Raw genomic sequence first — 27,237 nt, forward strand, 5'->3', positions numbered from 1 at the left:
CAAGAGAAAGAGAGCAAGAAAGAAAGAGATCCGGTACCAGGAAGAAAAGAAGTTACGCGTTACTCTGGGCTGAGTTTTCGGACATCACTAGCCTGGTTAGGTGAGTCTGCGTAAAACCAGATTTGGCATTCTCCAGGAGAAAGCCTGATAGGAGACTGCATTGCAAAGACAGCCACTGTGGTCAGAGAGGTATTCTGATTTGGCCCACAGTTTGAGAAGGGGTCAGAAATGGACCACATGGAAATTGGCGCTCAGAGGAACTCCATCTGGAAGGCGAACTTTCCAGGCTGCTGACGGCTCAAAATGTCAAATTGTTTGAAAAAACAAACACTCTGACATAACAGATCCATGCAATGAAGTTTTCAAGATGTTCCCAACAGAACGGCATGCGGCAGCTGGCACAATGCACCTACTCCCCAAGCCCCAAACGCTGTCCCAACAACCAAAAGAAGAAGAGGGAACTGTAAGACATAAAGTTGTTGAAAAACCAATTCCACCGGCTAGACTTTCCCTGCTTTTCCATTCATACAATAATAACTGGATGGTCTCTGTTAGATTCAACCTTTTAACTTCTTTTCAAATGTCGCAGCCTCTTACATGTGGTAAGTGTGCATTTCTAAACCCTAAAAGAAAACAGTCCAAATATTTTATACGTATTGAAAGATTAGGCCTTGCAGATATTACAAAGATGAGACTCAGACAAAAGGAAAGAAATTTGTTCAAAATTACCTGTGAATGGAATATTCCTTCAACAAGCTGATCACCGCTAATCGAGCCTGTAAAGCAGGCAATGGACATTCAAAATAAAAAGAAAGTTGGTGGGAAGTAGGAGATGGTAAAACTTCTGGGAATTTCTAAAATACAATCCAATTGTACAAAGTATAAAAGTGAACTTACTCTCTCAGATCTTTGTGGTTCACTGGTAGGCTGCTTGGAGTTTGAACTGTGGTTTCTTTATTCTCACTCATCCTTAAAAAATGTGATGAATGTAATAAGCTTTATATCCCTTTTCAAGGCTCAGTGCATATGAAGTCTACCCGGCTCCTATCTGGCAAACGTCTTCCTGCTTCTGAAAATTTCCTTCATCACTCAACCCTACGCCTGGCATGCCATCATCTTCCTCGGTCACCTGTGTTACTGTTCTGCTAACAAGTCTATCAAGCTTCAAAGTGTTTTCCATTTTCACATCTTCTCCATTTTGTTTTGAATCTATATAAATGTTTGATAAGACTAAAGTACGAGAAAGAAGAACACAGACACTTTGAAAATGTCATGTGTGTTAGGCCCTTTACTTTTCCAATAGTTTCAGCAACGTAAAGAAGGCAAAGAAACCCAGACATAGGGACAAAGTTAAATGGTATGGATTTATACTCTGTATTTATTTTTCCTATGCTTTTGGGGGGAGGGTACTTTTTTTTATTTTTAAGATTTTGTCTTTCATTTTTTTTTAAGTTTAGTTATTGATCTGGAGGAGACAGTGTGAGTGGAGGTGGTGTAGAGACAGAGGGAGACAGAGAATCCCAAGCAGGCTCTGCACTGGCAGATGCAGGGCTTGAACCCACAAAACTGCGAGATCACGACCTGAGCTGAAACCAAGAGTTGGATGCTTAACCAACTGAGCCACCCAGGTGCCCCCAGATTTTATCTTTTAGAGCTATTGAAGGCTCACTGCAAAACTGTGGGGAGGGCACAGAGATTTCACATATGCTCCCTGTGTCCACATATACACAGCCTCACTGTCAACATTCCCCACCAGCGTGGCACATGTTACAAATGATGAGCCTGCATTGACATGTCATTGTCACTCAAAATCCATACTTAGTCTTGTACATTCTATGGGTTTGAACAAAAGTTTAGTGACAGGTACCCATCATATGGTACCATACAGAGTATTTTCACTGCCCTAAAAATCCTCTGTGCTCTGCCTATTTATTCCCACCCCTGTCCACAAGCCTTCACAGCAACTGATATTTTTACCATCTCCATAGTTTTGCCTTTTCCAGAATGTCATATAGTTGGACTCAGATGGTCTGCAGGCTTTTCAGATTGACTTTTTTTTTTTTTTCACTTAGCAACATGCATTTAAATCATGTCTCTTCATGACTTCCTAGCTCATTTCTTTTTAGCAATATAACTAATATTCCATTGTCTGGATAGACCACAGTTTATCCACTTACATACTGAAGGACATCGTGGTTGCTTTCAAATGCTGGAAATTATGAGTAAAACTGCCTTAGACATCTGTGCACAGGTTTTTTTTGTGCGGACATAGGTTTTGATCCTCTCTGAGTAATTACCAAAGAGCACAATTTGCAGGATCGTATGGTAACGGTATGTTCAGTTTTACAAGAAACCACCAAACTAGGGGCACCTGGGTGGCTCAGTCAGTTGAGCATCTGACTTTGGCTCAGGTCATGATCTCACGGTTCGTGAGTTCAAGCCCCACGTCGGGCTCTGTGCTGACAGCTCAGAGCCTGGAGCCCATTTCAGATTCTGTGTCTCCCTCTCTCTCTGCCCCTCCCCTGCTCATGCTCTGTTTCTCTCTGTCTCAAAAATAAATAAAAACATTAAAAAAAAAAAAAAGAAACCACCAAACTATCTTCCAACATGGATGTGCCATTTCCCACTCCCGCCAACAATGAGTGGAAGTTCCTGTATTTCCCACTCCCGCCAGCATTTGTGGCGTCAGCGTCCCTATGCTTTTAACAATGACATCCAGGGGCACGTATAGCTGATGGGTTAATAGGACTATCAAGAAAAACTGATTTAGAAAAATAGACACAGAAAACCACCATGCCCAGCAGTTAGTCCTTTCTTTAGACAAAGAGACTGTATTGTTTTAATTTTAGGCTTTTCCTTTCCTTTTTTTCTTCAGTTGTCTGTTTTTAATCACATGGATAAACATGATTCTTTTAGAAAAGAAAGGCAAACAAGAGGAAAATTCATCCATAACTCCACCTCCAGAAATAAAAGAAAAACACTACTAACAATTTGGTTTATGTCCTTCCAGAAACACAACTTTGTGCATCCATGTGCGTGCGTGCGTGCACACGCACACGCACACACACAAGCACACAGGGTATCCATTAGTTCTTGCTGCATAACAGACCATCCCAAAACTTTATGACTTAAAATAACAATCACTTATTTAGCTTATTTTGCTTTGGGTCAACAACTTGGGCTGGACTCACCTGGGAGGCTCTTCCATTGCCAGCAAGCTAAGGGTTTCCTCTTCTGGGGACTCTCCAGGAGGCCCTCTCCAGGGCCTCATTATCCAACCAGTTTGTCTGGCCTTGTTCTCATGGTGGCAGGAGTGGGGCTCCCAGGAGAAGCAAGAAGGCAAGTCCGACACACAAGCCCTTTCTAGGCCTTTAATTTTATCTCGTACACCAGAGGTCTGTTGGCAAAGCAATTCACATGGCCAATCTAGAGTCTGTGGGTGGAGACACACACTCCATTATCTGATAGGAGGGTTTGGATTGGGAGAATGGATGGCTATATCTGCAGTCATTCCCAATCCTGCCACCCAGAGCATTAGGTACTACCAACATTTTGGTTTACATTTTTTCAAAAACACACAAACCCACACGAAATTAAAATATGTTGTGAGTGATCCCCGTATCAATATATGTTGCTCCACCTCATTGTTTTATTTTTATTGTTTTATAGTGAGGAATTTTATTTTCTGTTTTCATCTATTTTTTGAAGTAAGCTCTACGCCCAATGTGGGGCTTGAACTCATGACTGCAAGATCATGAATTACATATTCTACCTATTGAGCCTGCTGGGTGCCCCCCCGGGTGTCTCAGCTTCAGAATGTTGCCCCACTTAGCTGTACCATAATGTATTTGACCTCTATGATAAAATTCAACTCTAGATAGAGCATTTCCAATTTTCTCCGTCAAGCTGTCAGAATCATCTTTCTGCATTCATCTTTCCATCTACCCATGATTATTTTCTCACATAGCTCCTCAGGCAGCTTATCTTCATCTTCCAAGGCCCTCAAAAAATGCAGCCTTTATTCATTAGGAGATGTGGGGAAAACAGAGCCAGAAGGATGGAAATAAAGGCCAGGATAAAACCCTGACTGTTCATTACAAATCTGTCACCAATACTAAAAAAATTAAAAGGAAAAAGTAAAAATAAATATAAAGATAACAATAAAATCATCATGCAATCCCATTTGTTTACAAAGAATAATTTGCAAGTATGTATATTTTTAACCACTTCTACCGCATTTAATATACTGCTTCAAACATGAAATTATGGGACCGTTTTCTACTTATTTTGATGATATCATCCCAGGTTGCTAGAGCATTTTGTTGGCCTGTTCCTCAACACATCCAGAATCACCTGTCTCCAGGTCTTACCTGGTCTGGATACCTGGGCTCATGTACCTTCACTGCCTTTCTTATCTGACTCTAGAGCCTAGAAGAGATCAATTTACCTAGTTTGGTCTCACTGGCAATGATAATCTCAGTGTCATGGCTCAGCTTCCCCACCTGCCTTTGGGCCTTTTCCAATTCACTAAGTACTTCCTCATTAGTTCTTTCCATTTCAAGAACAAGGCAAAATCTCTAGCACTTAATGTGCACCTGTATGTTATGGGTACTCAACAAGCAAAACAGGAGAAGAAATAAGATAAACACCCTATTATAGTCAAGCTGGACCAGGTCCAAGGAGATGTCTAAAAGCTTTTGTCTGCAGAAAACTGAACTCTCAGTGCTGATAATGGTGACTGGATGTCAAAGGTATAATAGGAAATAAAGTACTTTTAAAAACAAACTGCAAACACCAAAAAATTGTATTGTTTTCAACTTCCCTATTGAGTGTCTTTGTTGTGCATATGCATTACAGCAGACATCCACGCCAACGGAAGACAAGAATATTCTAAGCTTGTCATGTGTTATGACTTCTGGAATTAAGGTTGCACGCATGAATTTTTTAGTCTTCCAGTATAATCAATAAGGTAAATTTTGGAAAACTGAAAAGTGAAGGGCTTGAAATTATACTTCATTTGGCTGTTTTTCTTCATTGTGTGATAGTTGAAGTCCTCCCCCCAAAATTCCATTCTTTTCATCTTCTGTTTCCTAATAACTAGTTTGTGTATTTTTTTTCCACATTAACTTTACTAGAGACATATGACAAGACAATGCTATATTGGATAATTAAATTTACTCTTTTATAAAGGAATACTGTATGGAAAGATTAAGACAAAACTAGAAAGAAAGACCTGAAATCCACTTGTGACCTGGTTTGTGACAAGATTGTAAAGGTCATCAAGATGTATTTTAATCCAAATAGTATAGGATGGCAGTCATAAAATAATTACATGATTTACTTACTATTTCTTATTCAAAATGCCCACAAAGATTCAAACACAATCTTACCGTTTGAGTTGTCATTTACCATTACTCAAATTCCTGCTCAGAATAAAATGAAAAGTATTGAAGTCTCTGGTCAGACACCTAATTATTAGTGCTCAGTATCTACAGGATCTCATTTTCTCCAAAACACACACACACACACACACACACACACACACAAAACAAAAAACAAAAAACAAAAAACAAAACAAGGAATCCCTCCATTCATGGAGAAAAACCAGTTTCATTTTAAGCATGACTACTGATGTCCATGGCAAGTCTGCTGACTGAAAAGAAAGTGTTTATTGATTCAACCTTTTCATAACCCTATACTAAAGTAAACATGTCTGAGACAACTAAGCAAAACATCAAATTTCACTCAACTACCATGTGGCCCTCTTACTAAAAGAACTTGGCATGGGCCACTATCCAGACAAGGCCCCAGAGTACAGAAGATCTGCATTTTATATGCACAGTAACCCCTCACAACACCAGTTTTTTCTCTCATGTCTTCTTGTATCTTCAGTTAATTGCTGGTGGCTAAAAGCTTAATATAAGCCTCACTAGGTACAACTGTTGTAGTACCTGTCAGTTTCATCTGGTTATAAGTCAGTTTCATCTGGTTATAAGTTCGTATAAGCATCTTCTCATAGGAGATGAGAGAATAAGTCTGCATAGTTTCATAATCTTTAGAAAATTTCACTTTGTTGATAATGGTGTAATCATGCATCACCCATGTCTTCTAGGTCTGATCCCAAACAAGAATTTTATATTTCCAATGCCAAAAATCCCCAACCAAATATCACACCAGTCTTTACAAGACCCCAGATTTTACTTAACCTGGGTAAATTAATAAACTATCCTCACATTCTTATATATAACTTTCATAGTATATTACATCATCACTGAGGCAGGAAATGGTTAAAAACACGCACATATGAGAATTAGCATTATATCTGTATTGGCATTTACACTTCATTTATCCATTCAGCAAACAGTATTGGTCATCTACTATGTGTGAGGCACCATACTAGGTGCTGAAAACATAATGATAAATAAAACACGTTCTCTAAAATTCATGGTGCTAGCACCTCAGGAGAGAAATATAAAAGTAGTTAATTATATATATAATCAGGTTAATTATATATGAAAATGGTAATCAAGTTAAAAATGGATCATTTATTTTTGGTGCATATGTATTTTGTTTCAAAAAAGGCATAGTTTTGAGTTTGTCTTCCTTATAGCAATTTTTTAGCTTCCATTGCTGCCTAAAGCAGCTCTTGGAATAAACTGTAAGATGATGGCATCTTTTCAGATTAGCATGCCTTTCTTTATCTCTTCTACAGTAGTATCTTAAAGCTACCTAAAACTACAAAGGTACAAATTTACAAACAAGCTTAGGATATACTCTCTAGTAGGTTATTTCAGATTATACTTTTTGGGGACTCAGAGCCCTTTATTGCATTCTGTTTCTCACAGTGGAATGACAATAATCTCTTTGAGATTTTAAAAGCTTGGATCAAAAATAACATCTTATACCTTGGCCAATATAGAAAATCTGGGTATAAAAGTGTAAACTGGCCATAGAAGGGTGAAAGGCGGCAAACAATTTTAATGTTGTTCTTGTTTTTCTGTTCCACGTAACAGAAAGCATCAGTCAATGGTAGAACAGTTGCACCAGTAGCCCGCATGTTTCTCATGAAGAATCTGATAAAAATCCCCAGTGCTAATGTCATTGGGGGGAATATAGTATATAGTTTGAAGACATTAGCCAAATCTCTACTAAAGAGAAGGCAGATAATGTTTTATTATTTTTGTTTTATTCTAAATAAAGTAGGCTCTTATTTGAGTCTGTTCTAAGTGAAGTCTAGGGGAGTCAGGGAATGCAAGAACAGTAGCATACAACTAGCAAAAATATTTAAAATAGTTTCAGTATTTTGTAAACAACTCTGGCAACTTTTTCAAAGGATTACAAAAACTGCCCTACCTTGTACCATATTCAGAGAGTTTTCTCCCAAAGGTCCAACTCATTAGAAGCACATTATGGTATCTTGTCCCCTCACCTCCACCTCATTATAGTGAGTGAGTATTGGACATGCAACCCAAGGTAGTCCAGACCAAGCACCAAACTACCAAAAATGTATGTTAAAACATATATTCTGAAATGTGTCTGCCTAGGTTAGATTCAGCTTCTATCCTGAATTATGTGACCTCAGGAAGTTATTCAATTTCTCTGTGCCTCAATGTCCTCATCTATAAAACTGCATGATATTAGAACCTGTGGGCTGTTGTTGGGATTAAATGTAAAAATATATTGAAAGAGTTTAGAAAAGAGAATGGGATATACTAAAACCCACTAATTACTGCTATTTGGGTTGAGTTTTGTTGGCATACGAACTGAGAAGATATAAAGGAGTTAGGAAGATACTCTTTCCCGTGTGTGGAGAGAGAAAGAGAACGAGGAGTGAGCACAGAGGTAGAAGAGACTTAAGGAGATACATACAAAGATGAAGAGATTATATTAGTCAGGGTCTAGGAAGGAAACAGATGCCACACTCAATTATAGATAATTTGAGGAGATTTGATTAACGTGGTTTAATAATACCCTGACCTAAAGAGTCGGGGAGGGAGAGAAGTCACAGAACTGGAAATGAGAGATTTTAGTAGCTCCTCATATTGGATCTGCTCATTCCAAGAAGATACGTCCTTTGATTAATAGATGTAATCAATTGAGGTAAACCTCCCAGAGGGTGCCAAACACTTCAATTTCACTCTTCTCATCTCTAATCTTATACCAAGGTTCCCCACTGACTGCATCCAACCAGAACCCGAGGGCAAGAAAGCCAGTGATAGCATCCGTACAGGCCATCCTGCCAGAGCAGGTTGCTGAGTGGAGAAGGGTAAAGAGTAGATCTGGAGGGCCTACACAGAGGATGTCCTGCACAGAAAGCATCTGGGCACAGAGAGGCAACGTCTACTCTGTGCAAGGCCTCTTCCAGTTCTGATATATCCTGTCTTTGGGTTTTTCCAATACATTTCCTTTTTAGACTAAGTATAATGAGCAATTTTCTAATATTTGTAACAAAACCAACTTTGCTCTAAGCAGAAAAGTTCTGGTGACTACAAAATATGAATAGAAAGTCTATGAGCATAAAATCAGAGGAGAAGGAGTATGACCACTTCTGCCTTATTATGGATTTTAGTAGTCCAGAGCATTCAGAGTGTAAGGATCACATTATTAACAGCAGTTTATGAACACTCATTACCCCACTACCAACAATTAAACCATGGCTTAAACTTTCCACTTTTACTTAGTGTCTCCAGAAAAACTGGAGAAGGCTAGATTACTGGCATATAAGAAGTTCATGTCATTAAAGATAGAGTCACAATGTCCAATTAGCTCACTTCTCTCCATGATTGCTACTACCTAAATATTGCTATTAGGTCTTATTTTTCAACTTTGAAGTTATCTGGGCTCATCTCTTAACCTTCTCCAGACTCCCTTTACCTCCCTTCAGTTTATGAGCCCAGAAAGAAAAAAAGCACAACCAACCCAATACAGTAAAAGTCTAACTAGTACATTACCCAAGGCTGGGTTTATGACTTCTCCTTGCTCTGCTACCAAGAAGCTCTCCTAAGCTTCATAAAGACACACATGGAGTTATATTAATATATTCACAGAACACACAGGCACACACATGTGTGCGTGCTCACACACACACACACACACACACACACACGTCTTGCTTTTTTCACATGGAAGCTTTCTTGGGTGAGAACCATACTTGACTAATTATACTCCATGCCCCATCCCCCACAACAAAAATGTCCAAAGAAAACAGTTGAAATCTCACCATGGCCAGTGTCTGGATGAAGCTGTCTTGGGAATCGTGAAATAAGCAGCTCCCTCTGTGGGGGGGAAAAAAGTGATTATGTCGCATGCAAGGCCTTTAAATTGAGGGAGAATTAACTCAGCTTACAATAAATCACTGTTGACATCCTCACTAAAGACTTCATGCTCTCCCAAGCCAGGGGGAATTTTTAGCTGGCCAAGAAGGAAACACCACAAGCGCTGGCTATTATTTGAATGTGCAACCTTCATATGGGAGATTCTGAAGGGTTTTCCCTATACGATCTGAACAAATTCCACAGAGAATAGCTACCCTACTAAAACAAACAAAGATTGATTAATAACTTATTATCATATTTTACAATTGAGACTTTGGAAAATGTGTAACCGCAGGAGGCCTGTCTTCACCTCACTTAGTTTTAACTTATATATGGGTCTTTCACTAAAGAAAAAAAAAGTCAAAGAAAAAGACTGAGGACAGCAATCCTTCCCCTCACGGTTTGAAGAAGAAAGGTATTTTTTTTCTTTGTACTTTGCAGGGAAGAATGACTGATCTACCAACTTTGATGAAGGTTTATAGACTATCTAGCATATAGTTTGCTATCTTATGTACTGTCTCATCTGCTCCCTGCAAAGTCCCTAAGGAAAAAGGCAATGTCTGGGATAATTCTTTCAGAAAAAGGAACTTCGGTCTCGGAGGTAAAGTGACTTACGGACATCTGGGTAAGAGAAGGTGGAGGCAGGACTTTTGCTAAGTTGTAGTGCAGAACCTATTTTCTACCATGTAGAAGTACTTCATAAAGAGGATGTGTTTCTTAGGTGGTAGAATCAAATTTGATATTAATGACATTTATTGAAAACCTTAAAAATTCTTCACAGTGTTACCAAGCCTCCACCAGAGTATTTTTCCTCCCATGTAAGTTGTTACCAACATTTGTACTAGCTATACTAAGTGATTCAGTGAACACTGGATTCAAAGGGATTAAATTCTGTATTCTCCTAAGAGTTTTAGCCCATCTCTGGATGACACTAGCACACTTCAGTGTTTTTGGAGGGGCGGGGATGATTCAAAATTATGTATAAATTACATGCAGATGAACAAGATTTGAACAATGCTTCCCAATGAGTAAAATTTACTTCAATTAATAGGTCACCCCAGAGAAGTATATTCTTGTGTGCTGGATAACTGTGTTTGCCTCTTCACTTAACATTCTGCATCTGGCCCCACCCTGCTTAGTGTCTTGAGAGGCCAACCCACAAGGATTACAACAAGGATCCCTTTTGCCCTTTGACTTCCATTTGGGTTCAACCAATGGAGGCCCTGGAAAGAGACTGGAAAGAAAGAAGAATGTGAGGTTAAAATATTTATCCCCCTGGTTCCCTCCTTGCTGGGAATCTCAGATAGTCATTGCTTTTATCCCCAGAATCGCTCCAGAACACTGGTCTCTCCCCTGGTTCCAGAAATGACTCCTTACTCTTGTTCCATTTAGCTCCAGAGAACTGCACTTTTCCTTGAGGGTTTCCCTAAACTCTTCCCACATCAACGTAATCAAAACTTTCCTCAAATCACTCAGATTGGATGAGATTCAGCCAGGGCCCTGCCAGGAAAAAGCAGGTACACTCAGACTAGGTTTCCATCCTTTTCATGGATCTTAAAACCATGCACGCAGGACTCTACACATGTCTGGGATGCTAACGGAATGAGATGGGATTTAGTTGTTACAAGGACAATGTTGTGTTGGGATCATCGCCCAAATGATAAAGAAGCAAGTAAGCAAAGCAATTCTGTTCAAGAGATTTATTCTGGGAGGTGGGGAGGCTAGACCAATTCAAAATTAAGTATAAAATAAATATATTGTTCCCCCTTCCTCTCCCCCATGGTTCTCTGTTAAGTTTCTCAGGATCCACATATGACTGAAAACATATGGTATCTGTCTTTCTCTGCATGACTTATAATACCCTCCAGTTCCATCCACGTTGCTATAAATGGCCAGATTTCATTCTTTCTCATTGGCAAGTAGTATTCCATCGTATATATAAACCACATCTTCTTTATCCATTCGTCAGTTGATGGACATTAACATTAACTCTTATGGCGACCATAAGAGACTCTTAAATACTGAGAACAAACTGAGGGTTGATTGGGGCGGGGAGAGGGGAAAGTGAGTGATGGGCATTGAGGAGGGCACCTGTTGGGATGAGCACTGGGTGTTGGATGGAAACCAATTTGACAATAAATTATATTTAATATAAAAAATTTCATTAAAAAAAAGAAAAAATTTTCTGATACATAATTACAAAAATGAAAGAACAATTAAAAAGAAGAAAATATAAATTTAATTAATAATCTGAGGAAAATTAAAATACAAATTACTTTAAAAATTGTCAAATAAATTATATTGCATTTAAAAATAAATAAATAAATAAATAAATAAATAAATAAATAAATAAATGTATAGAACAAGATTTGAATGATGCTTTCAAATTACTAACATTTACTTCAATTAATAGAGTACTCCAAGGAATAATAAGAAAAAATAGAATGAGTAGTGGTTAGCCTGTATTAATTAGGTAAATTTGTTTATTTTCACTTAATGTGACAGGAACCTGAATTAATTATCATGCCATTTTCAATAAATTGAGTTACATGATCTTATGTTAATTTTTATTGAAAGCCCTTAAGGTAAAGTAGTTTACATACACAAATCTTACTGCTCACTTAATTATTTCTACTGTACAGCTTACCAATGCAAATAATGTATCTCATTTCAAATTCTGATTTTATGCTCCCAATAAACAATAAAACAAACAAATAAATTAATAAATAAGTTTTTAAAAGACAGCCTGATGTTAAATAACATATATATTTGTGTGTGTGTGTGTGTGTGTGTGTGTGTATATATAGGTTGTAGCAGTTAAATGTAGAAGTTATGTGGTTCATTGAGTGCTAATTATTATTTTCTCTTGCAACACACTGTGGCATTTTGGTGAACTATTTTGACATTAGGGCATTCCTAAGTATAGTCAATAGGCTCTTATTAATATAGTAGGGTATTTTTAGTGTAGGCTTCAGCTTTATAAAACCACACAGCTTAAAAGTATCCATTCACAGAAAAAAATTCATATTGAAGCATAACCCCATCTGTATATGTCTACTCAGGTCCTTTAGCTTATGAAACAAGTACTCAACTTATATAAAGATAAATATATATTTAATTTTGGCAAGGTTCTCCACTAAAAAATGAATTTTATAAAGCAGAAAAATTTTTATCAATTAGACTTACTGCCTTACCTCTTCTATAAGGTGCTTTTCTGAAGCACAAATGCGACACGTGTATTCAAAGAAAAGGTGAAACTGTCAAAGATTACAAAGCACATTGTGTACATCAAGCTGTGAACAGTCACATAACAGAATACACTGTGGCTATGAAGTCACAACAGCAGGCTCCCAAATGGGGTTTGGTTGGTTGACATTTCTGTGGTGCATGGTGTGTGTGTGTGTGTGTGTGTGTGTGTGTGTGTTTCTTGTCCTTTTCTCTAGGAAGCATTCTACTCAGACAGCCAGGGTAACAAGTCAGACAAGCTCTCCCACAAACAAACTCAACACTGTTAATCAATCACTCTTTGCGCTTTGAGAATTTACTTCCTCCTGAAAACCACTTATGAAATGAACCCTTTTTCCTTTTTAGATTAGGGAATTGGAACAGAGGGAATCAACATACTCATGGTTATATATTGACATTGTGAGACAGATGAAATGAAAAGCAGCAATTCTTGCTGATAATCATTCAATTCTGTGAAGCATAGGTAACACAGTGATACAAGAGTCCTGAATCACTAGTTGTTACTTACTTGGTTTTCACTTTTTAGCTTCCTGTAAATAAAATCAATGGCTGAATCCTATGGCTCTGGCCATCACGATCCTAAGCAAATCCAATAAGTAGAGAGCAAAGATGAATTCCATGCCTACTTACATACAGAGCCAAGTCCTTCCCTCACACGTTACTCATTTTCACATTACACCAGTTTTTCTCCAAATGTATGATAATAGATGTTCCTTGACAAAGAGCCCTTTGGGGCAAAATATGCAGACAAAATAAAACATTCACAAAGTATTAGCAGGTTTTGTTTACCACCTAATTTCCCTTCTCCGAAGCTTTAATCTGTAGCTCCGCTCTGAATTTGGGGCAGGATATCAGAAACTGCTGTATCAGAATTCCTTGACCTCTCCCTCACCCCCACCTCAATCTCTCACCTCTTCAGTAAACACTAAAGAGGCAATTATACCAAGCTGATTATCTGATCTCAAACGGTTTGGAAGAAAATAAGGAAGACTGGGTGGGGAAGAGCATTAGGATGCAGCACAATTAACTACCAATTAATACTGGCTGATACCCTGATGACCACATAGCGAGAACACTAAAGGAAACAGCAGTAATTCACACTTCCTGATGAGCTGGAGACATTTGGGGGGAGGGGCAAACAGTTTTATGAAGTGCAGCACTGGAGAATTTGCTAGGTTCACGGCAACATGAACTAATTTCTGTTCTTCAGGGATGACTTTTGAGCATCCTCACAAAAGTAAATAAACAGATATTTAAAATCGAAAGTTGGGTAAACGTGAAACATTACCTAATTTGGCATCCCCATTTTCACAGAGGAGGAAATTAAAATTCTGGGAAAACATTAAGTGGTTAGTATGCAGTCAGATGTTTTTTTTTTTTTATTTAAAAAAAAAGAGGATAGAACCCAAATCATTTGTAACTTAAAGCTAACGTCCAGCCATACCTAATGTATTACATATTAGCAAGGAATACTGATAAGTGAGAAATGAGGCTTTTTTTTTTAACCCGAGGTGAAGGTTAAAATCTGGAGTTGAGTATATTCATTATTTACTATTAATCAAAATTTCATCATTGGATGACCTTTTTGATCGTTCAACAATATGGATAGTTGTGGAGGATACTTTGATAGGCTTTCCAGATCCCATTTCAATGGAGAACTTGTTGTCTCAGAATCTGCCTTGGAGGCTCAGCAAGGCTTGGCAGCCATATTGGATGCTGAAGAAAAGGCAAAATGTATGCCCCTATATACATGTATCAAAATATCCCCCACACTTTGAAGCAAATGGAAAATTTAACAAAAGCCTTCTAATCAAAAACAAAACAAAAACAAAAACAAAAAAAGCATGACTATAAATAGGAACTTGTACTGCCCTATCACACCACACTGTCAATTGTCATAAATCTGCCCAGCCAGTGAAGACTTAATACCTTTGATGGCCTGAGCACCACTGTCTGATTGAAAACAACTATTTCCATCACAGGGCCATCAAACAAACAAATAACAGCTTGTCTTTATTTAAATTTTGATATTTTGTTCACCATGGATTTTCTGCATGAAATCTGATTTGAAAAAATATTGCATTAGAATATTGGTTGCTCTGGTCACTGGGTTTTGGATGCCCCTTAAATTTTACACTGAAGAGACTGCTTTACCCACCTCATCCTAGTCTTGGCCCTAACACTGATCCCCTGTAGAGACTGCCTCATGCTCTTCCCAAGTGACCCACTACCAGTGACTGATGAATGTGTAAGGAGCCTGGCCACCCAGGCCCAACTGGAGCAAGTTCTGAAGGGTTATTCCAGTTCCAGAGCTCCCTGTAAACTTAGCCAGAGCTGATCTGGGGATTGGGTTGTCACTGGATTTTTCCCTCTGCCCATCCCTACTTTCTTACCCTCTAATGCACAGGTGTTGACCTCAAGGGCGCTTCATAAAAACATGCTGCACGCTAACCTCCCTTTGAGGATGTTTCTGAGAGAACCCTATCTATAAAAAGTATCAACATATAGCGGCTAATATTTACTGAGCATATACCAAGTCCAATGCATGCTTCTATGTATTTGTATTTCACCTCATCAGTAAGATAGGCACTATAAGTGACACAGAATTTTTGTGATGGTATTAACATCAATTATACACAATGTAGTTTTTTTTTTTTAATGGCTAAACTAACAAGAATAAGCCCACATGAAACTAATATGCTGTACTGTGATATCATATAAGTCCATGTTCTTCCTTTCCTCACTGGCCTGAATATCATAAAGATGCTTAACTTCATAAAGGCACACATGTGTAATCCAAAGCATCCTCCTTAAAAAGATGGAAAAGGATTGGGGCGCCTGGGTGGCTCAGTTGGTTAAGCGTCCGACTTCGGCTCAAGTCATGATCTCATTGTTCGAGGGTTTAAGCCCCGCATCAGGCTCTGTGCTGACAGCTCAGAGCCTAGAGCCTGCTTCAGATTCTGTGTCTCCCTCTCTCTCTCTCTCTCTCTCTCTCTCTCTCTCTCTCTGCCCCTCCCCCACTCACACTCTGTCTCTCTCTCTCTCTCAAAAATAAACATTAAAAATTGTTTTAAAAAGAAGATAGGAAAGGATTTGATATATTTTCAGGTTTCAATCAAATATAATTCAAATTCAACATAAAATTCAACAAGAGATACACTTCAGCTATTTAGAAAGTTTATAATTTTCATTTCATTCTCTCATAATACTGTGGATAAATGAAGTTTTAATTTCATTTAGTGAACATTAGTGTTAGTGTTTCAAAATTTCATAATCTCAACATTTCTACTTATTCTGAAATGGAATACCATTAAAGACTACAATAGTATATAGATACCAATGATTACCTCTGTATATTAAAATGTGAATATATTTGTTTGTCAAATATAATAAAAATATTCTCACTCAAATCAGGAGATTTACTTTGTATGGTCCAGTGTGGGGCTCCTCAAATTCATGTGAGCTCTTTAGAAATGCAAATCACCTATTAGAAATTGCTTCAGCCAGTAGAGCCCTCTTTTTAAAATGTTTTTTGGTCTGGATCATTTGCTAAATCACATTTCTGAACTCACTGTGGCACATCTTTCCTTTCCGCAGTTATGGTCCCCATATTTCTGAGCATATTGTATTTTATATTCAAGTCTCTCAGTGTTCTGGTTCATATGAAATGGTGCTATTTATTTATTACAAGATCTCACATTTGTTTTATCCATCACAAGCTAATGTTTGCATGAATTAGGCCCTAGAGATGTAATATCATCTTTAAAAAGCTGCCCCAAAGACAGAAAGCTGAGAATCAGAAGTAGAATAAGAACCAATGTGCACAGACTAAGCTTCCAAGTTCATATTTCTTGCATGTAACTATATGAACAGCTTAGAATCTATAATCCACATTTAATTTTTATTTTATTTTATTTATTTTATTTTTTTGGTCAAAATAGCTATTAGGTGCAGGAGAATGTACAAACCACAGTGATGACCGTCTAGAGATGTCTCCGGCCAGAGCCAGGGGAAAAAATGATCAGCGATTCTGTAAAGTTATTACTCTATCTTTACCTGCCCTTAATTTCCCATCTCTCAACCTTTTTCAAAACAATGATATTTGAAGTCTTCAATATTCTATTGGTTGATTTTTTTAACTGTAACTGTCCCCTAAATATAATGTTCTTCAATGAAATATTCGGAGTAGGTACCTCGAGCTTACATCTAATCTTTTCAAGCATCAGAAAGACCCAGGTACAACTCAGCTTTGCAAACTAAGAAAGTACAATCTGCAAACACCTGGTTTCCCTAGGAGCCTAGCACGATGTCAAAGTAAATCCATCTAAACAAGCATTTATTAAGTTGTTTTGTTTTGTTTGCTTTTGTTTTGCTCTGCCTTGAAAAGTACTAAGCCCAAAGGCCTCAGCGATCCTTCATTTGTATCTAGACTTGAAGCATTCAATAGTAACTAAACGGCTTTCAACAAAAAGTGGGTATTGAATTATTACAACGGCAAACAACTTTTGTAAAACGGTAGGCTCGATGCTCATTTTATTGAAGTGTCGAGGCTTTATACATGGACCCCACTTTAGGTTATGTCCATTTACTTTATTACGGCAGGCTGCACTGGAGCGTGTTCGATACAAATAAATTCTGTGGAGATGTTTAAGAGAAGAAACTCACCTTTCCTCTTAAAACCCCAAGATACTCAGGCTGTACCCGACTGATGTCAACTGGTACAAAACAATAGTCTGTATTTGAAACCAACCATCATTACCATAATAACATCGTAAAAATGCTTTATTTAACACTTTCATCCAACAACTGGCTATCTGTTCTGCTTCCATACCGTTTTGACCATCGTTCACGTTTCAAAGACACTCATTTTCAGCGACTTTTCAAAAGTTTAACAAGTGGCTGACTTGACGTAACATCAGAGGCTGTCTCTATGAAGCTAATGGATTTATTACATAGTCGCCACTGACTTCCCAGATTGTCCGCACCAAAATACAGCTTATGATGTGTGTGCCCCTGCCCAAACATGTTTTATATGCCAGGGGATGTTGAAATGATGTCCTGCTGGCACAGGCTCTGTTTACCACATTGCCTTGACTTCATGAGTTGGGGCACATTCTATTTGGGTTGTGCAAGCCAAGGTCATCATTGCATAAAGCAGGAGCCCACAAATTGCTGTTTCTTAGGTGACCCGATAGTCTCTGTTCACAGCAAAGGCTGAGTGAGAGTCACCCTGGGCTTCTTTGGGACGTGGCAAAGCCAACTTACTCAGAGTTCCTTGGTTGAATCCAGGAAAAAAAAGTCAACTACTGAGATGAGTCACTATTGAGCAAAAACCTTGTCTGCAACTCTCTTTAGAGGTTATGTGCTCTTCTAAAATTACATATTTGGATTTATCTATTAATGTGGCTGTATTGTGGTTGCCTAGAGACAACTTGGAAGCCACCGAGTTGGATGATGATGTTCTTTGTCATCAATTATAGCATCTTAGGCCCTGCACTTCATTTATACCTTTCACAAACAGAAACAGAGTTGCCCCTTCTCACCTGTGAAAGAAGAGGCATTTTATCTATTGGCTTTCTCATTACTATTAGAAGATATTTAAACTCAAGGGCCCTTTATTCATTTGGCAGTGTCTTCTTATGAAGTTTAATAGGTTTGTAAGTCATTTGGACTGAATATTGTCACTAAAAAGACAAAGTGACAGGAAAGGAAGACAAGAAGAAAATGTCAAGACAAGCTTTGTGAATTATTTTTTTTCTTTCTTTATTCATTCAACAACTTTAATAACTACTATATAAGATGCTTGGGGAGAAATTATAGGAAGAAAATGAGGATAAATAAGATGTTTCTGTCCTCAAGGAGATGCCATATATAATACAAAACAATAGGAAGTTACTGACAAAGTGGATGTGTGGTCCAAGGTAGAGTGGTTACCCATGGCTGGTAGGATCAGCCAGGACTTTTTAAAAGAGTTTTCTTGGGGCGCCTGGGTGGCTCAGTCGGTTGAGCGTCCGACTTCGGCTCAGGTCATGATCTCGCAGTTCGTGAGTTTGAGCCCCGCATCGGGCTCTGTGCTGACAGCTCAGAGCCTGGGGCCTACTTCAGATTCTGTGTCCCCCTCTCCCTCCGCCCCACCCCTGCTTGTTCTCTGTCTCTCTCTGTCTTTCAAAAATGAATAAACATAAAATTAAAAAAAATAAAAAATAAAAATAAAATAAAAGAGATTCCTTGGTCTGTTTCCCAAAACAGCATAACTCTTGAATATTTGTAGCTCAGAGGGGTAGGGTTTACACTGCATAAGCCAAGGCGCAGAGGTGGGGAACTAAATGATCATTTGGGTCAGGAAGGATGGTATATGTTATAGAATGAATCAGAGCAGGACTGTGATGGCACATGGAAGAAACGTGGAGGGAACATGGAGGAAAATATTTCCATAGTTAAGTTAAGGATCTGGGCTGATGTGATGGAATTAGACACTAAAAGCAACACATAAGCATGAAGAAAAATGTAAACGAGGAACAGCAGATTTGGTGACAGCGTGGACTGGGACAATGAGGGTGAGGCACCACCGAGAACAGTGCTGAGACTGTGAACGTGGTTGTGTGTGGTAGGAGGATGATTCTGAGAACAGAAACTGCAATACCAGGAAAAGAAATTGATGAAACCCGAGGATAGAAGAGAAACAAGTCTGCCCTAAAATGTTTATATTATATCGAAATGTGTTAGCTTTCTGGTGGCAGTGGATCATCCAGGGAAAGAGGTCCATCACATATGTGTATCTGTGGGACCTAAATCTGGGGCAAGCGTCAGAACTGTAGAGTTTCACAAAGCACCATTCGAAACCGTGGAGCTAGAAACGGTTGTTTTGATCTCAAATAGGGCTCAATATTTTTGCTCATTTAGCATCGAATCAAAAGGGACACAAGAGGTTTCCCTTCAGAGATGGCATAAATGTACTCTTCCTATTCTTCCTGCTACGGACAAGTGAAAATCCCCTGGATGTTACACATCAGACAAACATAACAGACCCTGAAAGGTAGAAAGAAAAGGCTAACTGGCCCTGGGCCTTGGAAACCAAGCAACATCAAAAAAGTGAGCTTCCTTGCAAGGGGTGGTGGTGATGGCGTACCTCACATATCCCAGATTTGGGGCTGAAGAACCCAGAAATCTAGAAACACCAGTGAATACAGACACAAGAAATCCCAATTAAAGCCCACTCTCTCCAGCCAAAGGACCAAGAAAGGGACGACCTAGCAAGAAAGAACACTCTTAGGCAATAACTACACTACTCTAGCCAAAAAACACCGAAAATATTGTGACCCTAACTCCAGCCCCACAAGCAAAGGCTGATCAGGAAGCTTAGACCCCTACCCTCACATGGCAGGAGCAAAGTGGATGACCCCCACTTCCCCTACTACACAGTGTCAAAAAACAAGTCATCTAAAACAGAAGACAGAAATAAGATCCAGATTCTCATAACATCATATCTAAAATGTTCAAATTTCAATAAAAAAGTCATTCATCATAGGAAGAATCAAGAGGATTTCAAAGTGATGGGGAAAAAAGGCCAATGGACAACAACACTGGAATGACAGAGGTGCTAGAATGATCTGACAAAATGTTAAAGCAGCTATCATCATCATCAATGCTTCCATGAGCAATAATAAGATGCCTAAAATAAATAGAAGAAAAATGAAAGTCTCAGCCAAGAGATAGAAGATACAACAAAAAGCGAAATAAAAATTTTAGAATGAAAATTTAATAACCCAAATTTTGAAACTCAGTGGATTGGCCCAAGAGCAGCATGGAGGAGGCAGAAGAAAGAATTAGCAAACTTGAAGATAAAACAATAGAGATGACCCAGCCCTAAAAACAAGGATAAAATAGACCAAAAAAAAAAAAAAATGGGAAAGAGTTTTGGGAACCTGCAGGACTGCAGAAAAAGAGCTAACATTCATGGCATAGATCCTCTGGGAGAGAAAGAGAGACACTTAGCGGAAGAAGACATACAGATGGAAAGTGAGCACATGAAAACATTGAACGTCCTATGTCATTTGGGCTTTGCAAATTGCAACAATAATAAAATGCCACCCTACACCTATTAAAGTGGCTATGATAATAATAATAGTAAAACTTGGACAACACCAAATGCTGGTGAGGACGTGGAACAACAGCAATCCTCAGCCACGAAGAACACAAAATGAATGGGACGGCCGCCCTGGAAGAGAGTTTGCCAGTTTCTTACAGAACTAAACTTGTAACGACCATACGACCCCACTGTTGTGCTCCTGGGCATTTGTCCTAGATAAATGAAAACCCATTTTACACAAATATCCATAAGTGAATTTTTCATAATAGCCTCAAACTGGAAACAACCCAGATGTCCTTCAACAGATGAATGGTTAAACAAATTTATGCATCTGTAACATGGATTGCTACTCCAACAGTAAAGACGAACCAACTATGTAGACATGCAACAATTTGGATGAATCTCCAAAGAATTATGCTGGATGAAAAACAAAACAAAACCGAACCAACAATCCCAAAGGCTATATATACCGTATTTTTATAACATTTCTGTAACATTGTTGAAATGAAATTACAGAAACGGAGAACAGATTAGCGGTTGCCAGAAGTTAAGGAGGGTGTGGGAATGGAAGGAAACGGGTCCGGCTATAAAGGGCAACACGAGGGATCCTTGGGTTTACAGAAGTGTTCTGTATCTTGACTATATCAATGTCAATATTCTCATTGAGCCATTGCTCTATAGTTTACAAGCTGTTACCTTTGTGGGAAACTGGGGAAAGGTACACAGGCTCTCCCTTTATTATTTCTTACAACTGTATATGAATCTGTAATTATTGCAAAATAAAAATTTAATTAAAAGCAGACAAACAGAAAACAAATCAGAAAATATGAAGGTTAAGACCTTTTTCATAACATTAACTTGTCCAACATTGATTATATACATTTCTTGGACTGCTGGCTCGCATTCTAACGTACACTTTATTAGAAGGCATAAAAAATGTTGGGAAATCAATGCTGTTATGAAAACCCTGTGTTTCACTTTCTTGAGTTGCGGAGATTTAAACTGGCAATCCTAAAATTGTATTAGCATGCGATTCTGCAGTTGAATAAATAAACTTGTTCCAAAAATGAGGGAGAGAAGGATAATAATGAAAAAGCACCAATCAAGCAGAATTACTGTCATACATAAAAATGTATTTGGGAGGATTAAGCAATATAACATTTGGTGTATTTTTTTAAGTGAACTAGGAAACTCACAATATGAAAATGAGTAGTAAATATTACGTGGTCTTTAAATTTTAACATCCCCAAGCAACATGGGACAGGAGTTTCCTCTTTCTTTCCCCCAATTTTAATGCTCTAATTAAGAATCTTCCCAGATAAAAATCAAATACACAAAATGTGCCTGATAACGTGGCTTTCTTTCCCTCTGAAATATTAAACAAAAGGTGCTTAATAATTCGCAGTAAATTCAGGATTTTCAGTTTATTCTTTTAAACGTAAGAATTTAATTGTTCTTGGATTTTTGTACGATATCTGGTACAAAAATGGAAGGGTTTTCCTTAGATATTAATAAAATAGGCAACAATTATTGGCTTCCTCATTGTAAAAAATAGGATTTCCCCCCACATATGGATATGAATGGCCTTTTATGGTGGAGTAGGATGAACCAGAAGAGTGGGTAATACGTGTTCTAATTTGAAGCACAGTGTTTTTTCACTGTTGATAAATTAATTCCTTCTTGCAAAATTATAGTACTGACATTCTTAGGTATCCATCCTGTCCTATTTTCCAGTTCTCCTCTACCATGTGCAAAATATTGGGACAGCCTCCAATCTGCTCTCTGTGCCCCAGACTCAATGAAAAGCAACTAACTCCTCAAAGCCTATAGGCCCTGCAAGAGCTGGTCACCACAGGTACCCAGTGTACTAACCCCCTGCCCCTCTTATCCCACCTGTTCTGCTCCTGACACAGGGCTCTCCTTTGTGCCCTTCAAACATATTAGCACATTCCTACCTCAGGACCTTTGCATGTACTTTCCTTCTATCTGGGATTCTTTTCTCCTGATTATCCACATGACCTTTTCCTTCATTTCCTTTAGGCCCCTGCTCAAATGCAATCTGATCAAAGAGATCATTTCTGAGTACTCAATCTAAAGTAGCACCCTGCTTCCTATCACTCTCTGTCCATTTGTCCTATTTCATTTATTAAGAACACTGACATATCATTATATAAGTATGATTTTGTCTTGTTCTCACCGCCAAAATGTAAGCACCATGAGAACAAAAGCTGTGGCATCCCTCATGTCTAGAACAACACACAGCACACAGTAGGTGCTCGACAAATACAGATAGTAAATGAATTCATTAAGTACATCTACATACTATGGTCTGACTGATCTCAAAAATAATTCTTTGTTGACATCAGACCATTTAAAGAAAGGATTCATGATTTCCCATACTGAACACAGATTACATTTCCAATGCCCCAATAGGTGATGCAAGGTCCTTGCTATGTGGTACAAACCACTTTTCTTCTTCCATTTCCACCTTAAATGAATCCTCCAATTACTTGTTCATTGTTTCCTGGCCTTATCATGTTTATCGTTGCCCAGTAGGGTGACTAGCTATCCTTGTCTGTCCACGACTGAAGAGTTTTCTGGAACACAGAACTTTCAGCTCTAAAACTGAGAACGTCCCAAGCAAACTGGGATGAAGTGGTCCCTCCACTACCTTGACACCTTACTCTTCCCCTTGGCTGCAAGGTCCCTGTTGTCTACTTGCCAAAGTCCCCTGCTTTTTATAATATCCAACCCAATCTTCACATCCTTAGCAAAGCCTTTGCAATCTCTGCCACACCCCGTGATGTCTGCTTGGCTATCAGTTGCAATTCTTGTTTAGTATTTTACCAAATATTATTATATTTCAAACTGTATCTGTCATTCATCTAAATAAACATATTCTTGGGGCACCTGGGTGGCTCAGTCGGTTGAGCGTCTGACTTCGGCTCGGGTCATGATCTCACAGTCAGTGGGTTCGAGCCCCGTGTAGGGCTGTGTGCTGACAGCTCGGAGCCTAGAGCCTGCTTCGGATTCTGTGTCTCCCTCTCTCTCTGACCCTCCCCTGCTCATGCTCTGTCTGTCTCTGTCTCTTGAAAATAAATGAATGTTAAAAAAAAAAAAAATTAAAAATAAATAAATAAATAGATAGCAAACAAACATTTTATCCAATGGAATTTATCTCTAGAAAGCAGGAACTATACCTCATTTCTTTATATGCCAAACCATCTAGCACAGTGCTTCAAATGTAGTAAATATTCAATAGCTGTTTGTTCTTGTAGAGGGATATACTCTGTCTTTTGAAAGCTATCTTTTTTTTTAAATTTTTTTCATTACATTTCTTTATTTTTGAGAGGCAGAGAGAGACAGAGCGTGAGCGGGGGAGGGGCAGAGAGAGAGGGAGACACAGAATCCAAAGCAGGAAAGCTGACTATCTTAAATGGAATTATAATCATCTCGGAGGATGCTTAGGGAAAGGGTGAGACAGTATTTAAAAACCCAGGATATGTGATTTTGGCAGATCCAGAAAAAAAGATGATTTTAATTTAAAAAAAACAAAATAAGAGAAATAGAAAAAGCACAGATTTGGGTGGAGCTGTCTCTTTGAAAAGATACCTAGTGTCCCTTCCTTTGTTCCATGCTGAGTATCATGAATCCATGAAATGTCCCTGTGGATAAAGTTTACACTGGCATCGACACTGCCAAAATATGTGGTGAAGAGGGAAAAATCTAATGAAACGTCTTGATGACTTATAATACACCATGTTCTAATATTTGGCAGCATCCTAACGACCAAGTGAAGTTTTCACTTTTCATCTAGCTATTTCGGTGCTGTGTAGACACAGGCCAAGAACTGGAACAGTAGGAAAATTGCCACAGTAATGCTGAATTTTACTGGCTTAGCAATGAGGGGAAACTCACATATTGCTTGCCAGAAAATTAACTGGCTTTAGTCGGTGCTATTAGTCTCACGCTTTTTAGGAGCACTTAATTTAAAACAAAATTGTGGGCTTAACTCCTACCCTGATGTTTTTGAGACTGCTGTAATAAGCAAAGGTTCCAAGTGTTCTTTATCCAACCAAGTGGGTAAGTTTCTTGTTCAAGCTCCATCGATAACAAAAAGATTTTCGTTTGGTGAGTGGTGACCCCTGATTTAGCACAAGCAAACCTATCAAGATGCATGTAGGCTTACAGCACAGAAATCTCAGAGCAGTAAGGTTTAAACCTGACACAACAATCACCATGGAAAAACAACTTACAAATCACACTAGCCACCTAAACAGAAGCTTGCTTTCCTAACTAGCTTGTAATGGAAGGCCCTGAAACAATATGAGGGGTTGTCATAGAGGTTTAGAGTTACTATCTTACGTCGGTGCCTTAAACATTAATTCTGGCCAATTGCTATAAAGCACACACCATACCAACATTTGAAGGATGTTGGGATTAATCCCGTCCACACTCAGGTGTCTTAAAGACAATATCATATTTCAGTAAGTATAAGCCTTTGACTCTTCAGTAATGAGGTCTTAGCTTTAATCTACGTTTCAGCTCCACCAGAGACACGGTTTACTTGGATAAGAGTATACTGGGAGAACGCAGAGAAGAGAAAATACTTCCTAAAAGGACTTCAATAATACAAGCATTTTTTTCATAAACTATACCACGGTTTCCTTCATCCATGTGAAACCTGATCGTTTCCCAGGAATGGTGCTAGATAATGTATGATATTCCTATGCCTACTTTTGTTAATTTTCCTATTAACACAGCATTCTCGCTACTAAAATGTCATACTCACGCTGCATTTATTTATGACACCTGGTGCCTGCTGAGATGGTACTCTTTCCTCATCATCATGGGGCTGATGATAAAGGAAATTAACGCGCATAAAATAGTACTCACTACACTTCATTGAAGGTCTGCTGTTTTCTAGACAATCTATCGCACAATCTGAAATGTTATTCCTAACCCTCATGAAAATCTTACAATGCACACATTTACTGTAACCATTTTACAAGTGAGGAAAGTGAGGTTTTGCGTATCACTTAACCCTTCTGAGCCCAAACGACTGGTAAGTGGTGGACAGAGTAAAGCCATACCTCAATGCTATCTAAACATTCATTCTTTCCGTTGTGTGGCCCACTTCTTTCGTGTGTGGAAGCTGTGCATTCAGAGAAGGTAGATAACGTAACACCCTTAGGACAAGGTCCTGTCCTCCATGATATGTAGAGGCAAGTCCACGTGTTGCCTTTCTTCTTCTTCCTAATTGTGAGAAGATCTACATCTTTAACACATTTTTAAGTGTACAATACAATATTGCTAAGTGTAGGCACGTTGCACATCAGATTTCTAGAATCAACTCATCTTGTGTTATTGAAATTAAAAATAGATCTACCCTATGACCCAGCAATAGCACTGCTAGGAATTTACCCAAGGGATACAGGAGTGCTGATGCATAGGGGCACTTGTACCCCAATGTTTATAGCAGTACTTTTCAACAATAGCCGAATTATGGAAAGAGCCTAAATGTCCATCACCTGATGAATGGATAAAGAAGTTGTGGTTTGGGGCGCCTGGGTGGCTCAGTCGGTTGAGCGTCCGACTTCGCTCAGGTCACGATCTCACGGTCCGTGAGTTCGAGCCCCGCATCAGGCTCTGTGCTGACAGCTCAGAGCCTGGAGCCTGCTTCAGATTCTGTGTCTCCCTCTCTCTCTGGCCCTCCCTCCATTCATGCTCTGTCTCTCTCTGTCTCAAAAATAAATAAATGTTAAAAAAAAAAAAATTTAAAAAAAAAAAAAAAAAAAGAAGTTGTGGTTTATATACACAATGGAATACTACCTGGCAATGAAAAAGAATGAAATATGGCCATTTGCAGCAACGTGGATGGAACTGGAGGGTATCATGCTGACTGAAATAAGTCAGAGACAGACAAATACCATATGTGGATACCATATCTTCTCTTATGTGGATCCTGAGAAACTTAACAGAAGACTAGGAGGGAGGGGGAGGGAAAAAAAAAAAAAGTTAGAGAGGGAGAGAGCCAAAAACATAAGAGACTCTTAAAAACTGAGAACAAACTGAGGGTTGATGGGGGGTGGGAGGGAGTGGAGGTGGGTGAGCGGTATTGAGGAGGGCACCTGTTGGGATGAGCACTGGGTGTTGTATGGAAACCAATTTGACAATAAATTTCATATTTAAAAAAAAAAGAAATTTTATATCCTTTGAATAGCAACTCCCCATTTCCCACTCCTTCCCAATCCCCATTTTATTTGCTGCTTCTATGAGTTTTGCTATCGTAGAGACCTCATATAATCATACAGCATTTATCTCTGACCGGCTTATCTCAATGCAATGTCCTCCAGGTTCTTACTAACAAGACCATGAATGCCCAATCCTATCAACAGCATCATTCAGCAGAATGTACTAAATGAACAATCCTTTTATTTTTATTTTTATTATTTTTTAAATATTTACATCCAAGTTAGTTAACATATAGTGTGATAATGATTTTAAGAACAGAATCCGGTGATTCATCTCCTACATAAAACACACAGGGCTCATCTCACCAAGTGCCCTCCTTAATGCCCATCGCTC

The 27,237-nt window shown here is 38.6% G+C and overlaps 1 long non-coding RNA gene across 1 annotated transcript in view; it reads right to left on the bottom strand.

The window, feature by feature from the left end:
• The window catches only part of LOC147574504 (uncharacterized), a 94,444-nt gene that overhangs the window by 10,333 nt on the left and 56,874 nt on the right, over nucleotides 1-27,237 (bottom strand). Inside the window, exon 2 of the long non-coding RNA XR_015243742.1 lies at nucleotides 9,221-9,275. This is a non-coding gene — a long non-coding RNA (uncharacterized LOC147574504). The remainder of the gene's footprint in view (nucleotides 1-9,220; nucleotides 9,276-27,237) is intronic.

Source organism: Puma concolor, chromosome E1 (assembly GCF_028749965.1).
Source record: "Puma concolor isolate L17-30 chromosome E1, mPumCon1.1.hap2, whole genome shotgun sequence".
NCBI lineage: Eukaryota > Metazoa > Chordata > Mammalia > Carnivora > Felidae > Puma > Puma concolor.